This window comes from Pan paniscus, chromosome 14, assembly GCF_029289425.2.
Source record: "Pan paniscus chromosome 14, NHGRI_mPanPan1-v2.0_pri, whole genome shotgun sequence".
Classification (NCBI taxonomy): domain Eukaryota; kingdom Metazoa; phylum Chordata; class Mammalia; order Primates; family Hominidae; genus Pan; species Pan paniscus.
Window position 1 is genome coordinate 110091494 of NC_073263.2, and position 17229 is coordinate 110108722.

The window sequence follows — 17229 nt, forward strand, 5'->3', positions numbered from 1 at the left end:
ATGTGGGTGTTTTCTTGGTTCCTCTACTAATAATTTGCCATTATATATGAGTGACCCATGCTGCACGCTCTGCCTAGGAGCCTTCCCCAGCTAATGCTGATTCATCGTGCACACCTTGTCTTAAAGCTTTCTCATCAGACCTAGCCAGAACGCTTCCTCGCACCCCACAGATAAATTACACCATTCCTGTTCTCTTTCATCTTAACCTATTCCTGACTTTCATGGTATTTTTCACAATTGCTATATGTATGTTAAACATAATAAATACACACACGCATACATATACACATACATAAATACATATATATCAGTGCAGAAACAAATATCTGAACCCACTTACCCACAAATGATTTTTGAGACAGTCCTGCTCTGTCACCCAGGCTAGAGTGTGGTGGCACGATCTCAGCTCACTGCAACCTCCGCTTCCCGGGTTAAAGTGATTCTCCTGCCTTGGCCTCCTGAATAGCTAGAATTACAGGCATGCACCACCATGCCCAGCTAATTTTTTGTGTTTTTAGTAAAGACAGGGTTTCACCATGTTGGCCAGGTTGGTTCCAAACACCCAACCTCAGGGGATCCACCTGCCTCAGCCTCCCAAAGTGCAGGGATTATAGGTGTGAGCCACGCCACGATGAGATTTTTGAAAGTAAATCCTTGTAACCAAAATCAATGTAAAAAAATTTTTTAATCTTTATTTTTTGAAGGACATTGAAAGGTACCCAATGTGTGACCCCAGCAACACTCTTCACAATCTCTCTTCCTCACTGCCTTATTTTCCATAGGCAGGTTCAGCACCTCTCACTGGCCAACTCAAGCCTGTCTGCAGGCCAGCCCAGGAATCTATGGAGTCCCTGGAAGTTTCCTCCTCATTCTTCTCATGGCCTTCTCCTGTGCTTTCTCCTTGATCTGCCCAGCCCTTCTTCTTATTCTGTATCACACACAGCTGGGGCTGCAGGCTTTGCACTGGGGAGAAAGGGCTAGAAATGAGTGCAAAGACAAAGGGGGCTTCGGAAAAAGGGAAGACAGTGGGAGTGCTCTGGGCCGCCATGGTTCCTTAATGCTTAGCCTTTCTCTAGACTGTGAATCCCATGAGGGCAGGGCCCGGGTCTGTTCTGCTCACGGCACATACACCAGCGCGGTGCCTGGCCCCAAACAGGTGCTCAGTGCTGTCAGCCAAGTGAATGAATGAAGGAACAATTTTGAAGTCATTAAGCTGATGAGTAAATGTAGTACTGAAAGAAAGACACTAGAGGGAGATCAGAGAATGACTTTAGCAACATGAGCACAGCAGAAGCCAAGATTCAGCTGTATTTGATAGCGTGGAAATTTCATTTCTGCTTCTTTGTCTTCAATTTAAAAAATTTTTAAAATAAAATAAAAGTAAATTTTATACATAGATTTATTTATTTATTTATCTGAACTGAATCCGACACTAATCCTTTCTGTTTTTAATATAGGTCATGATGGCCCTACCATTTGTAGAATAATGTTAAGACTGTAGATAGACATTCTAAAATGATAGTTATTTGAGTAAAAGCCTCATGGAATGGCCCTGCATAAAGAGATTGGCTAGAAGGAACACCACTACAGTCATCTGAAAGGATGAATCATGGACACTTGAAAGAGCGCTGGGGAGGAAAACACTGGGCCCAAAAGGAAATTGTCAGGCCGTCCTGACAACTTCATAAAGTATATAAGAGAAACAGGAAATTATTTAGGAATAAACAGAATAAAGTTCATGTGAAGCTCTGGGACTGACTGAGTGTTACACCTGAAACGGGTATCCAGGCTTACTCTTTCTTCAACCTTGACAATCCCCTCTCTAGACATTGTTTGTCCATCTGTAAAATGGACTAACAGTAGTACAGAGTTTGTAGGATGAGGAAGTGGCAAGGATTAAAGGAGAGAGTGCACATAAGGACTAACACAGGGACTGGACCAGCACACACATAGTCAGAATGTACTGTGTGTGCTCCGTCGATGCCTTTCCATGAAATTGATTAAGTTTACTAATATTTGCCTGCCTCAGCCATTTCCTCTCTTGGGCTCTTTTTTAATGATTACGCTGCACTAGACATTTTTTCTTGTACTGTACTTCAAAATATTTGGGACCTGGAGCGCTTTGTGGGCAAAAGTACTCTTCTCTTATTGTTGAAATCCTCCTGTGTGTTGGTTCATCTGGAGAAATAGAAAGACAAGGGCCCTGCCCTTGTTTATGAAGAAGCATAGAGCACAGTGCTACTCTAAAATCATTTCAAATTGCATGCATAGGTGCTGATGGAAGTGTGTGATGTCGAAGTTATACAAGCATTTTAAGTTCAGCCACATTCATGCTGCCATTTATAGTAAATCCTCCTTCTTATATTTGCTTTATTCTTGGCTACAGTATTGCTGGATCTGGCAGAGACTCTGATAAGCAAATGGCCAAGAGCTATCTTGACAAGGAAGAGGTGACCTTGAGGCAGAAGAGAGGAGGAGAGCTGAGAGAAACAAGTAGATAGAATTGCAGAATGGTTGAAAAGAAAAAAAAGGAGCTTTTGCCTTTACTTTCAGCTTGTCTGTGTTAGTGCTCTTTTTCCTCTGGATAGATAAGTCTACCGGAAGTTCATTTTCAGATGCTTCAGTAAAAAATTAAGTTGACTCATAGTAATAAAAGAGATGACAGTGGCTGCAAAAGCCATAATGTTTTGAATGATGAATTCTTATATGAACTTTAAAAATTAAAGATATCCATTAGGTATCACATATATCATTTTGAAAATGATGTGTATTCTGCCTAAATTTGAAAGAGGTGAGGTATCACTTCAAAGATTTGAGTCCGCGTAATTTAGCTTTCCATAAATAAGAGTAAATCAACATAAAATATAAAGAGACAATGGCATAGTAAGATCTTACAGCCTTTTAGTTTTAAAGACCTTGGTGGTGGACCTGCTCTATTGTTTTCAGTTGTGTTACATGACAATAAAAAGAGAAAAAAAGGACCTTAAAAAATGAATCAAATTAATCATTTTAAAAAGTTCTAAATTGGAAGTCACACTGAAACAAATGAAAAAGGAATTAATTTGGAACTACTAGAAAAATAACATGTAGCCAGTATTGGATTCAATTCAATTTCAAATCAGAACAACTTTTATGTTTTACCATCTGCCTCACCAAGAGCCTTATAAAATTTGAACACTACAGTCTTTAGAGATTCACATATGAGGAAAGCTTTTTAAAGACCAGTTGATGAATATAAAACCAGAATAAATAATGTTGGTTCTTGTCCATAAATAGAGTTAGTAATTAGTGATTACTAAAAAGATAAGTCACATCTGTCATATCATAGGCTCAGATATTCCATTTGAACTTCTGCCCTCTACACAATCCCACAGTAGTCCAGTTTAATGGTCTTCTGACCCAGGGTAGGTAAGCAAGTTGAGACTCAGAGAAGACAAGCTAGGGGACTGTGCTCCTCCAACTTGTAAATTGAAAAAAAAAAAAAATGGAATTGAAGCTATGGCTCTAAACTGTTGGATTTAGGCATAATACTTATTTTTAAAAATAGGCAAGGAGCATGAAACAGAAACAACTTATTTCTGCAAAATGCTTGTGTTCCAATTGTGTATTGAGATGAGCTAGATAGAAGGCAGGTAATATTCTGATAAAGTAGACTCTTTACTTTCTTCACATATACATGCATGCATGTGCATATTTGTAGAGACTTGAATCGCTTGTTGGCTTTACTTTATGGATAAGATATGAACATTTTATTTGCCCATTTTGTTGACTCTTCTGCAGCTCCTCTGGACATACACTGTAACATATGTGCCTTTACAGTCCTGTGTCTTGCACGTTGCCTGCTTAATGAGTTAGTGAATGCTTAAGGAAAGGAATCCTTAACAAGAAAAAAGGAAAAAGAGAGACAAGATGCTAATACTAGAAAAAAAGTAATAATATCATTGAATCAAGGTTTTACCGAAGCTAATCATTTTAAGAAAATATAAGATTCTACAGGAGACAGGATGCTTAGGTGGTAGACACTAATAAGACAAATCCAGCTACTGTCTGCACAGTCTTGACAGAAATGCCTTCAGGTTTAAAAATACTAAATCACTAACTGTTTATTGATTTAACATTTAACATGTGCCAAGTACTCTGACTGGGTTAAAATGTCAAACAAGACATGGTCCTTGCCCAAATGGAGTTCACAGGAAACACTCGAGGAAATAAATAAATGGACTATAAAGTGACAGGTGCTGAGATAGTCCCTGCACTACACAAAGCGAGGCTCGGAGGAAGGGGCACCATCTATCAGGGTGGGGTTGGGAGGGGTAGGCTCTGACTTTTGACAACCCATTCCCATTACCTCCTTTCAGACCGTGAGAAAGGTAACTCTTCAAGAGTGATACCTAGTTTACATTCTTGCTGCCCTGTTAGTAGAGCCTGCCTTCCCTGCTAAATGAGAGAATAAACCAAGAAAATTATTTCAAGAACTAGGTCTTGAAATTAAACCAGTATGCAACTCGGGAAGATGTAGCCAGGTTAAGGAGAAGGGGTTATTCCAACACAAAGACTCTGAAGCAAGAAACAGCACTTCATGTTTGAAGACGATATAGTGTTCACGGAGTGGAGCTGAGATGAGAGAGACAAAAAGTAAAGCTAAGTGTACTTGTAAAATAAAGTTTATGGCTTGGAAAGATGGGGTTGATTATGGCCACACTTTAAGGTCAAGAAAACAAATTGGGCACGTTGTCTTAAGAGGGCTAAAGTTTAATTAAATTTGATTAAAATATAAAAAAGAATTGATTTCAGCATTTTCAGAATATGGTAGGGCTCATTTGTGTGTCTGGGAAATCTACATAATCTTTCTGGATTTGACATTCTGTCTGCCTGTAAAAACATTGGAAATATGTAAATGAGTGATTGTGTCTAAATGTGTCCTCAATTCTGGATATGCTGAAGACATTCTAAAATTTATCTTTACTTGTCTCCTCTTTTTATTTCTTGATATCTAGTTAGGTAACATGCCCTCCTGGTTATGCTCATGGAAGTTATCCTTTTATGTGTAAGAAGCCACCTTCAAAACTTAGTGTCATAATAGATGAAGAAGGAACACTTCCCAATCACTCTATGCAGCCAGAATGCCCTTATCCCCAAACCAAAGACATTCCATAGAAACTCCAGACAAAAGTCCCTTATGAATATAAAAAGCAAAGTATTCAACAAAATGCTAGCAAACCCTATGCAGAAACATATAGAAAGATTTATTCACTATGACCAAGTTGGACTTATCCCAGGAGTATCAGGTTGGTCCAAGACATGAAAATCACTGAATATAATATATCATATTAACAGGCAAAGTATTACAAAAGACAAATTAATAGCTAAAGTAACACAAAAGCCAAATGATCGTCACAGTAGACTCAGAAAAATCACTTGACAAAATATAACTCCCTTTTATGATAAAAACACTCAGTAAATGAGAAACAGAAAGATGCTTCCTGAACCTAATAGAAGTTTATTCCTAAGATGAGGAACAAGACAATACTCTCTGCTCTCAACACTTCAGTTCCATAATGTACTGAATGTTCTAGCCAGGGCACTTACATAACAAAATGAAATAAAAGTAATTAAGATTAAAAAATAAGAAGCAAAATTATCTATTCTTAGACAACATGATCTTGCATATAGAAAACTGTAAGAAATCCATATAAAATGTAGAACCAATAAATGAGTTCTGAATGTTTACAGGATACAATATCCACAAACAAAAATCCATTGTGGTTCTACAAACCAGCAATGAACAACTTAAAAATGAACTTACAAAAACAATTCTAAACACAAATAGCATCAAAAAGAACAAAGTGCTTAGGGATAAATTAACAGAACAAGTGCATGATTTGTACATTTAAAACTATGAACTATTGTTGAGAGAAATTAAAGAAGCCCTCAAAGGGAAAGGCATTCTTTTCCATGGATTGAAAGACATTATATTGGAAAGATGGCAGTGCTTCCCCAAAGTGGCCTACAGATGAAATGCAATCCCTATTAAAACTATAGCTGGACTTTTTGCAGAAATTGACAATCTGACCTTAGAATTAACACATAAATGCAAGATATCCAGATAACTAAAAACTATCTTTAAAATGAAAACAAAATTATAAGACTGACATATCCCAATTACAAAATTACTACAAAGCTACAAAATAATCAAAACAATGTGATACTGGCATAAGGCTGGATGTATGAATCAATGGGATATAATTAAGAGTCCAGAAATAAACACTTATATTTATGATCAATCAATTTTGACAACAGTGCCAAGACTATTCTATGGGAAAAGAAGAGTCTATTCAACAAATGTTGCTGAAACAACGGAATATCCATATGCAAAAGAATGAACTTGGACCCATACTTCATACCATATACACAAATTAACAAAAAAGTAGACCATGGAACTAAATGCAGTGGCTACAATTTTTAAATTCTTAAAACACAGGAGTAAATTTTTGTGACCTTGGATTAGGCAATGGTTTCTTAGATATCATGCCAAAATCACAGTGACAAAAATGGTAATTTGAGCTACATTAAAATGGATAATTATTATGTTTTATAGGTCATCATCAGAGCAGTGAAAACACAACACATAGAATGGGAGAAAACATTCAAAAATTTTATATCTGATATAGGACTTTTTTCTAAAATATTTAAAGTGACTCTTGCAATATAACAATAAAAAGACAACCCAATAATAAAGGGTAAAGGACGTGAATCATATGTTTCCAAACAACATAAACAATTGATCAATAAGGAGAGAAAAAGATGATCCAAATCATTAGTAATTAAGAAAATGCAAATCAAACCTACAATGAGATAAACTTCATACCCATGACTGGCTAAAATAAAACATCAATCAGACAATAACAAGTGTTGACAAGGATATGAAGAAATTGAAACCCTAATACATTGGTAGTAGAATTGTAAAATAGTACGCCCTCTCTGGAAAAGTTTGGCAGTTCTGTGAAATCTTTAATGTAGTGTTATCACATGATCCAGAATTCTACTCCTATGTATAGACCCAGGAGAACTGAAAACATATGTCCACACAAAAACCTGAACATGAATGAATATTCATAGCATTCTTCATAATAGCAAAAAAGCTAGAAACAACCTAAATGTCCATCTACTGAAAGAAACAAACAAAATGTGGTATACCCATTGCAATTGAGTATTATTCAATATAAAAAGGAAGGACATATCGATCCATGCTGTCAGATGTATAAACCATGAAAATATGCTAAGTGAAAAAAGTTAGACACAAAAGGCCACATATGGTATAACCTCATTTGTACGAAATGTCCAGAATTGGTAAATCCCAGAAACAGAAAGCAGATTAATGATTTCCAGAGGCCTTCAGATTGTTCTGGGTTTTGTTTCCAAACTAGCTCATCTACAACTGTCTACCTCCATACTAAACAATCCATTAGTATAAAAGTGAAATACGCATATTTTTCTTTCCTGACCTGTTTATACCATTCTGTATTGTGAATTTTCTTACCCACCTTCCTTTCTCTGCACAAATGCAGTCCCTTATATCCTGAAGTAGAACACATCACTCTGTCTTCACTGCTCCCATGGCAGTGCATAAACACTTTGATTTGACATAAACACTTATGTTTACATGTGGCTGATGATTTTCACAAGTGCCCTCCTTCCTCCAGGAAACTATAAGTTACTTGAGAGTGGGACACATGCATTTTTCTTCATTATCTTATCCAAGTCAACCTTTATGAAAACATTTTGTACACACTAGTCTTTCTATAACTAGTTTTTAAATTGAATATTTGAAGAGTAGCATTTTCAAGTAAAAATGTATATACAGTAGACATTAAGGAGAAAACATGTTCACTTTCTTTGTATTTTGTGCCTAAGTACAAAACAAGTTAAGACTCTTTCAGAGCGAAATGCAATGTTCTGAGTAAGCGCAATCCCCAGTTTTCCTGGGGATTCGAATTCCTTCACCATCGTAGTCTATGCTTGAAATCATCGAGAGAACTGTGGATGGCATCAACTCCATGTTCTCTTTTAGCTCTTCCTCGGCCGTTTAGTGATGGGTCATATGATGATGACTTGGGAACTGAACCATGGGCAGTAATCCTTTTTCCCTTGTTCGTGTATAAACCACGCTGCCGGTGAATTAAGCTGAAGATTTCTCTCCGTGCCCTTGAAATGTGCTCCTAGGGAATTGTGGCATTCTTGGTCTGGAATTTGAATTCCTTCCTTACTGCTCTAAGTGCATTAAATGTTGCAGTATTTTAGAAACTACTTATTGTTTTAAGAAAGTTGTTAGAATCCATCAGTAAGTCAAAGCAGTACAAAAGTGTAGAAAGAAAGGAATTTTTAGGACCTATTCATTTATCTCCCTACGTCTTAATTGAATATGAAAAGAGGAAAAGGTTAGAGGAAAGATAAAGTATTGTGTACATTGTCCACACTGTAACAAAAGTGATCTGCCTAAAATTTCCTTTCATTCTGGGGCTTGAAACCTGCGAATGGCTCCTTCCCCAGTATCCCCAAGATAAAGTTCAAATTGCTCCAAACCATTTCGTGACCTGATCTCTGATTCCATCTCAGTGTCCTCTCTCATCTGTTTGCTCATCCTTAACTCCAGACTCCAGCCATCCCTGAACGTCTTCATTTACACAAAAGGAAGCTGTTTTCCATTCTTTCTTGCCACCGAGTGTGCCATTTTCTTCAGGTTTTTGTTTTCCTAGAGCAGTGATTCTCAGACTTCCTGTTTAGCAGAGAGCCATCTGGAGGGCCTGTGAGATCCCCAAGAGCGCTGGACCCACCCCAGAGATTTGGATGCAGCCCCGTTTGATGGCAGCACAGAATCTGCATTTCAAACAAGTTATCTGGGGATGCTGCTGCTGGTCCAGGGGCCACAGGACTGCATCACTCTTTCATACGCCCTCATTCCCTCATTCCTTCTATGCATTCTGCAGATTTCAGCAATGATAGCTCATTTCAGCCAATCTTATTTGATCCCTAGCAGTTGGGCAGAGACTTTTCTGTGTATACCTGAGTAGTTTTACTCCTCTTCACTATAGCACTGAACAACCTGTTGTTGTAAATGCCTAAATAATGTCATTGAAATGGTAAGCTCTTCACAGGTACAGGCTTTCATCTGTGCCGTGGTTGTCTCTCAGGGCCTAGTGCCTGCCTGATAGTACAGTCTCCATAAACAAAATTACTAAAGGAAAATAAAGAAGAAATAAATAGAGACTAGGATCCATGTTCAGTCCATCTTGTGTTTTCTCTAATACCAGCAAACGCTGTGCATAGCAGAAGCCCTGCACGCATAACAAGGGATGGTTTTACAGGGAGCCAAGGACAAGACTTACTGAGTACCCAATAGATGTACTTATTTATTCTATTGATGTTTCCTAGATATATCATACCCAGATAATCGATTGTCTTTCCCTTACACCATCCCCTTCCTTTTCCACTCTGCTTCTTCTTCCTCCACTCTCCTTTCCCTCACCAGATAGGCAGATGGCCTCACCAAACACCCAAGCACCTAGAAAGCTGGTCTTCTCTCTCACTTCCCAATCCTGCCAGTCTTCAAGCTATTGCTTCCTGAGAATTTACCCAGTCTGCTCTGTCTTCACTACCATGACTCCATTTCAAGCCCTCATGCTCTCTCCCCTGGACTATTATAGGAGCTTTTTAAATAAGTTTCCTTGCTGTCCATCTTGTCTCCCTCAAATCTGTTATTCACAGAGCATCACGATTTAACTCCTCTGTTAAAAATCTGCTATCCACTCCCCATCTGCTGCAAGAGTGGTCTTCATTTTTCAGGTCAGGGATCCCTTTGAGTAACTACAGACTCTCTCCCAAGATTCTATGGAAGAGATGCATGTAATTCAGGACAGAAGAGTACCTGCAAAAAAGAGGAGAAAAGACTTCCCAGCAGGAGACACCTCCTGCAAGGCATTGTGCATTAAGACTGTGGTGGCAGTGGCTGTCCTAGAACATTTGCATTGCAGATGAGAAGCTGCTAGAGTTGAGCCTGTAGAGACAGACAGGAGCACCTCACAGAGGACATTGTATATGGTATGAAGGAGCCATTGCCTGGGCCAGCCACCACCTCTTCCATGCCTCCATCTTGCTTTGTCTAAGCTTACGTTTGCATTTTCCACACTGTGTTATAGTGGCTGATTTGCTGTGCTGGGAAATCACTTTAAGGGCAGTGACTGCCCCTTATTTGTATCCATATGCAAAAGTACAGTAGCCTGTCAGTCAATAGTTGTTGAATGAATGAATGTAGAATGAACCAATGCTTCTGAGTTACCTTAGTTTTACACCCTTAGAAATCCTTTTCTCACTGTGTCTGTTGCTGCTATGTTAGGAACTCTGTCACTATTTACAACACTTAAACAATAGATTATAATTTGCATGCAGTAAAACACATATATATTACATGTACAATTCAACCAATCTTAATGTATCTCTCTATATTTATACGTGTGCAACCACCACCAGATCAAAATATGAAACATTTCCATTTGTTCTAGAAAGTTCCCTAGAGCCCTTTTCCTATCAATAGCCCATTTCCCTGATTTCTATTATCATAATTTTTCCCTGTTTTTGGATTTTATGTAAATAAACAGAGTCATAAATTTGACACTCTCAAAATATCCCCCATCAGATACATGTAAGACTTTTATTTTGGTGATACTTCTCCACAACCATCACACTACAACTTACCTTAATCCACTCAACTAACACCTACATATTTGGCTTTAGAGATGTATATCAATATCTTCTGTGGTCTGGAAATAATTCTTATCATATTAGCACCTTAGATGTAATTGCCAGTATTCATGATATGTTAAAAAATTATTAAATGTCTACTAAATTTGCTACAGCTTAGCTGCTTCACGAGAATCTAAAATTCGGTTCCCTGCTATACTCTTAAATTTCAAATATAAACATATATACCTCTTCCCTTGATAAAATCTTACTTCCGATCTGTATCTTTTCTTGACACTTTCCTTCTCTTGACACTTTTGGTTGACTGGGTCTGTATGTTGAAATGTCTGCCTTGATAGATACTCGAGGGTGTAAAAGTAAACATCAATGTAGCAGCATCATGTCAGCATTTTGAGAGAAAGCCCACGCAGGATGTAAATTAGCAGTAATAGGATGTAGCATCAGGAGGTATCACAGCGATACATCAGTGCAGCTAACCTGGCCAAGAAGAAAGGGGAAGGGACTGATCGGGAGGCAGCTTGCCCGCTGTGACCCTTGAACACTTATTTTCTACTCATTTTACACAACCCCTTCCCTTCTCCACCTTCTCCTCTCCAGATGTCTCTCCTATGTGTGTCCTCCCCTCTCCCTCTCTCTCCCTATATACACAACACCAACATATAGGGTTGAAGTTCATCAGGCAAGGGACGATGCGCAGTGAGGAAGGTAGAAAAAATGTGACAGACAGAAGAAAGGCCTGTGCTAGGAGTTGAAGGCAAATAGCATACTGGAAACCTAAGCCTAAACCACCTAGCAGGAGGGGTATTGCCCCATGATGAAAGGTATGGTGGACTCTGTAGCCTGAATGACTTGGTCAACAGAGTCATGCTCCTTTATGGCTGAATGATCTTGGACATCTTGCTTAGTCTTTGTGCCTCAATTTCCTCATCTGTTAAAAAAGTATTAGTACCCACTACATTGTTCTGATTCTTAAATGAATCGATGCCTATGAAGATATTAGAATAATGCTTACCACATAATAAGCACTTTTTAATTGTTTGCTATATAAGTTGAAGCCTTAAAAAATGGAGGTCATTTCCTAGAAATATTCACTTAGAAGCTTATTTATAACTTTCTTACTTTTTGAATAATAAATCTGAATATTTATTCTGGAAATGCTAAAGGGAATAACACTAACGTATTTATTTTTTGACTACCTGAGTTTTAGGGCTGCTCTGATGTTTGATGTTGAAGCCACACTGAAGAAGAGAGGAAGCAGGGATGAACCGTACTAAGAGCATGCATTCATGTTACTGTTTTCAGGCATCCCAGACTCATTCTCTTGATGCAAAGTCTATGGGTAGAACTTCTGGATTTTGGGCTTCTAGGAATGAGAGGTTTCCAGTATTGGCAACATTAGATAAATTAAGAAAATATTTCATTGGGTCAGATCAAATCCGCCTTTATGAGGAAACTGTGGAAAGAAGGAAGCAGAGATAGGGATGGAGATTTCAAGACAGGAAGAGGAGGACTCACCTTTTGGTCGATGATGGGATGTGCTGTCCACTTCCCACTTGTCACTGCCTCTGCTCTGGCCCCAGTGCCTCGCCCTTGGGGGCCTTGAGTGGCCTCCACTTCCCAAACACACTATCCTCTTTATTTCTCCTGCTCCAATAATTTCCTATGATATTTATGCATTTCAGAGCTAATCATCCCACTCCTCTGCATTAAAAGCTTTCTTGCCTCTATATGACTCATGAGAAGGAACAGAACCTCCCACCCCCACCCCACAGCCTGGCCTCTACTTACCTCTCTAACTCACCCCTCAGCTGGCTGTGCCAGGTACTATCCTTTAGCCTTGCCAAACATTTCTGTTTATTTCTTGAACATGTCATGAAGATACCACACACCTCTCTTCTGCCCACCTGCTTTGCCTAATCTCTTCCTACTCATCCTCTGGTGTGTGCTAGGCACCACATCTTCAGAAACACACTGCAAACCCTCAAGTTTCGGGTGCCTGCTCCATAATGCCATGCATTTTCTAGTGTAGTCTCTGTAATTCTGTTTCCCAGTGTATAATCTTTGTAAGCTCCACAGGGTAGGGTCTAGGTCTGATTCATGACTGTTGCATGTTGAGTGCTCAACAAAGACTTCCAGGGCTGATAGAATTCTATGGTAGTCCCCCCACTTATTTGCAGTTTTGCTCTCTGCAGTTTCAGTTAACCACCGCCAACTGCAGTCTGAAATATTAAATGGAAATATCTAGAAATTTCCATTTAATATTTGTATTCTATTTCTAGAAATGCATTAATTTTAAATTGCATGCTGTTCCATGCATGGAGTAACATGATGAAGTCTCATGCCATCCAGCTTCATTTCTTTCTGGACATGAATCATCCTTTTGTCCATTGTATAAGCACTACATGCTTCCTGCTCGTTAATCATCCACGTCGTCTAGTCCTGACATCCAGTCATCGACATTGTCGTGGCTCAGTGATCCTGGGCCATCTGAAGCAGATGATCCTCTCTTGGCTGCAGTGTTAGGTCAATAGTAGCCTGCTCCATACCAATGCCTACGTCATTCCCCTCACATCAGGCATCAGTAGGCATTTTATCATCTCACATCATCACAAGAAGAAGAGTGAGTACAGTACAGTAAGATATTGTGAGAGAGAGACAATGAGAGACAGCACATTCACCTAACTTTTATTATAGTATTTTGCTATAATTGTCCTGTTTTATCATTGTTGCTCTTAATCTCTAAATTAGACTGTGCCTAACTTATAAACTAAACTTTATCATAGGAATAGTATAGAAATGTATAGAAAAAAAACAGTGTATATAGGGCTCCATATTATCTGTGGTTTCAGGCATCCACTGGGGATCTTGGAAAGTGTCCCCCACAGATTGGGAGGATACTGTATAATGTTTACTTGTTTAGTACCCGGTTCATGGGTAAACATGGTATAATTACTGTGAAGGGGTTTCTACTAGTCATTGATACCTGCAAGACTCTAGGAAAGGCAGTGATGTCTTCAAGGAAAATCACGTAATAAATATTTTCATGAATATAAAGATAGCATTAGATCAATACAACATCAGGGGTGTGTGAAATAGTTACATCGTGATGGTTGGAATTGTACTTGTTGAGCACCTAGCTTGTACAGAAGAACCCTGGGCGCTTGGCATTACAGCTGCCATTTCTTATCACAGGAATTTGAACCTCAACCAGGTGACATGACCTTTAGGGAGTGACAGATACAGGATTCATATCCAAGGAAGTTTACTGAAATAGAAGTAAGGAGGGACAACCCACTAAGAGGAGCCTTGGTCAGGGAAAGGATGTCCCAGTCTTCTACGGTTTCATTAGCCTCATGCACTGTGGCCAGAATTTATCTGTGTCTGTTGCTTTACTCTGAGAAGTCCTTCCAGTTATTTATGGGAGTGTGAAGTATGGAGAGAGAGACAGGGAGAGGAGGAAGAGAAAAGGAGGAGGGGGGAAGGCAGCAGTTGGTGGGGGATGGAAAAGAGAGGGATGGTGGGGGATGGACAGGAGGAAGAGGAGGTAAGAGGAGAGGCCAAAAGAGGCTAAGAGAGATTCTGATGGGAAACATGAAGTCGTGGATCATGAATCAGAGACATGGATCAGAGCATGGACCACACTCACAGAGCATCCTGGCACTGGTTTCCAAAGCCCCACTATTCAAAAAGCAATGGACGGAAAGCCTGACATCATCCTGCAAGGGTAGTGGAATTGTAACACAGGAGAGGAACCAAAGAGTTCAAGGACTCTAAGCTTTTATAAGCTGCACATATGCCCATTTGAGAGAAAGAGTGAGAGAGAGAAAAGGAAACAAATTTTCTCTTGGAGAAGAAAAGAGAAAGTCTCCAGGCTTATCACCCTGAAATATAAGCCCATGGGCCTGGGAGGTAATTCTCCAAATTGCTTCAGAGCTACACACACGATGTCCAGCTTCCAAGGTATGCTTTTATGTAATCACCATTTAACCAAGGCTGCCAATGCTCTTTCCTCTGACAGCCCAAACTGTGCAGATAGGAGAAAATATTTATGGAGAACAATATCATAACAATGAGGGCTACTTAAACTTATCCAAAAGGCCTGAGACTTCAGTTTGGAGAAATAATTTAATGTCATTTGTGAATTTGGATATTTCAGTGTACATTCTTTTTCTAGAACACCTTAAAATATTGTTAAATTTTGGGAACCTCTCTAGTGACTATATTGTATCCATTGTCACTCAAAGAAAATTAGCAACAAGGGAATTCATTTAGAAGAAGAAAGTCAAACTTACACCCAGATCTCCCTATGATCCGTTTTAATGATGCCTTCATGGGGGATATTGAAAAACAATATACACTCAGTCTACTTGTACCTACATGCTTGAATGAAGAAGGGGCTATATTCCACTTCATTTCTTTCTTCTTCTCCTGTCATGTATGGTAAGTTATGTTTACTTAAGTGTTCAATAATCCTGCCTTTAATAAAATATTCCTCAAGACATTATATGTCATGCACCAGAAAATGCTTTAGAGCAATTCTAATTCTCTGGCTCTCCCTTTGTTGATCTCTGAATGTTCACTAATGTTTTGGACTTCATAGGAAATAGGAAAAGTAGAAGGTCTGAGACTCAAATAACGAGTTACCTACCTAGGAAGAGCCTTCCCTATGATAACTAGTTAAGAAAAATGTAAAGCATTGCATTATAAATGCTGGATTGACTGGTACATGAAAAAAATGAATATAGGCTTTAGAGAAGGTCAGGAATAATTTAAGCAATAAAAAAAATCAAGAACAGTTTGTAGATTAAATGGGCTTGAAGTAAATTTGAAGAATGCATGGAATTTGAATAGGTAACTTAGTGTGATTAAATTGTAAATAAGAGCATGATTCAACTAAAGAGGCATATTTTGTTTAAAAAATCCATGTATATCAATGGGAAAAGTATGAAGGAGAGGCTTCTTATTTAATTGCCTCACAATTCCTTTCATCCTTTTCGGGAAAATTAAGAATATCTTTTAGATCATCAAAAAACTTTCAGATATTGTCTTCTAAATGACAAATGTATAGAGATCTGTTCAAACATTTCAGCCTGGTGTCCCAGCTGTCTTATTTAGGCCAACAGTAATCTCTAAACTTGCTTCATCATCAATAAATTTTTTTTATCTGCCTATTCCTGGTAACTGGTTGCAGTATACTATTTATTCCCTCAAACTGATTGAAGAACAAGGCAAAGAATACTTAATTATTCATGTGCTCATATCCATCCATATCACACATGTGCACATAAACCTAGGTAGAGTCATACAGACATAAAACAAAACGGTCTGTTTCTTATTCACCATTAAGATATGCAAACTTTTGTCCAAGGTCAAACATCTGAAATGGAAAAGTCTTCCTAGATAGTTGTAACGCATATGCTGGAAAGATTTCAAAGTGGTTGTTCGGATTCAAGTGAAAAACCTTACAAATGCTGTACAAATGTCCTGCTTTAGATACCCAGTTTAACTGGTCCTCACTAGAATTTAAAACATTTCATTTTGATTAGGGAAAAAAATCACCAAAGGAAGTGGGTGGCCAAATGCCCTTAAGGAGCAATTAGAACATCCCATATAGCCTGAGTGTGTGTGTGTGTGTGTGTGTGTGTGTGTGTGTGTGTGTGTGTGTATCTTCATATATCCATATCAATGCACATGCATGTATTTGCTATTATATTAATCTATATTGTATTACAGAGAGTAATTTTCAGTCTTTTTGAAGCAGTTTTTAAAATTGCATTTCTTTTCTACATCAGTACTCTATGAAAGTATTTGAATAATCAGGGATATTTTCTAGCCGTTATATGACAAATTCACTTTTAGTCACTAAAGCAGGGCTCAGCTGGGTTAGCCCTCACTGCCCTCTGACATGGAGAGGGCAGTTCCTATTAACCCCTACTTCTTTCCAACTGTGCAAGTCTGTATTGTAAATTTCTTCTCATTTACTTCACAATTGCCCACATCTAACTTGAATGTCCGTTTGTTCCGGTTGGAGAAATGTGAGACTACGTGAAGCTGAAGTGAACACACAGCCCTGTGGAGTCCTGAATCCGAGAGCTAGTGGTTTCACAGGCAGGCCAAAATCAGGAACAACCTCCACAGTCACTAGACTGAGATCAGGGACTTTATCAGAGAGTCAAGGATGTTCAGTCATTCAAGGTAGGCTTGATCCTGGTCCTGAGGCACCAGGGGTTGACCAGAGGCTGATTCTATAGCAAGAGCTGAGCGTATTTATGCCTTATTTTTTGACAACTCAGATATTTTCTCCTCTGTAGGCTTCAGCCTCAAAGGACCCTAAGTTATTAGACCGGAGTTATGTTCCCAGGAGAGGTCTTGACTCCATTCACCCAGAAGCAGTCAATATTTGTGATAGAGGAAATTATAAATTTAGCTGTCAGCCATTGTGTGTGAGACACCTGTGGCTCAAGGTCTCTA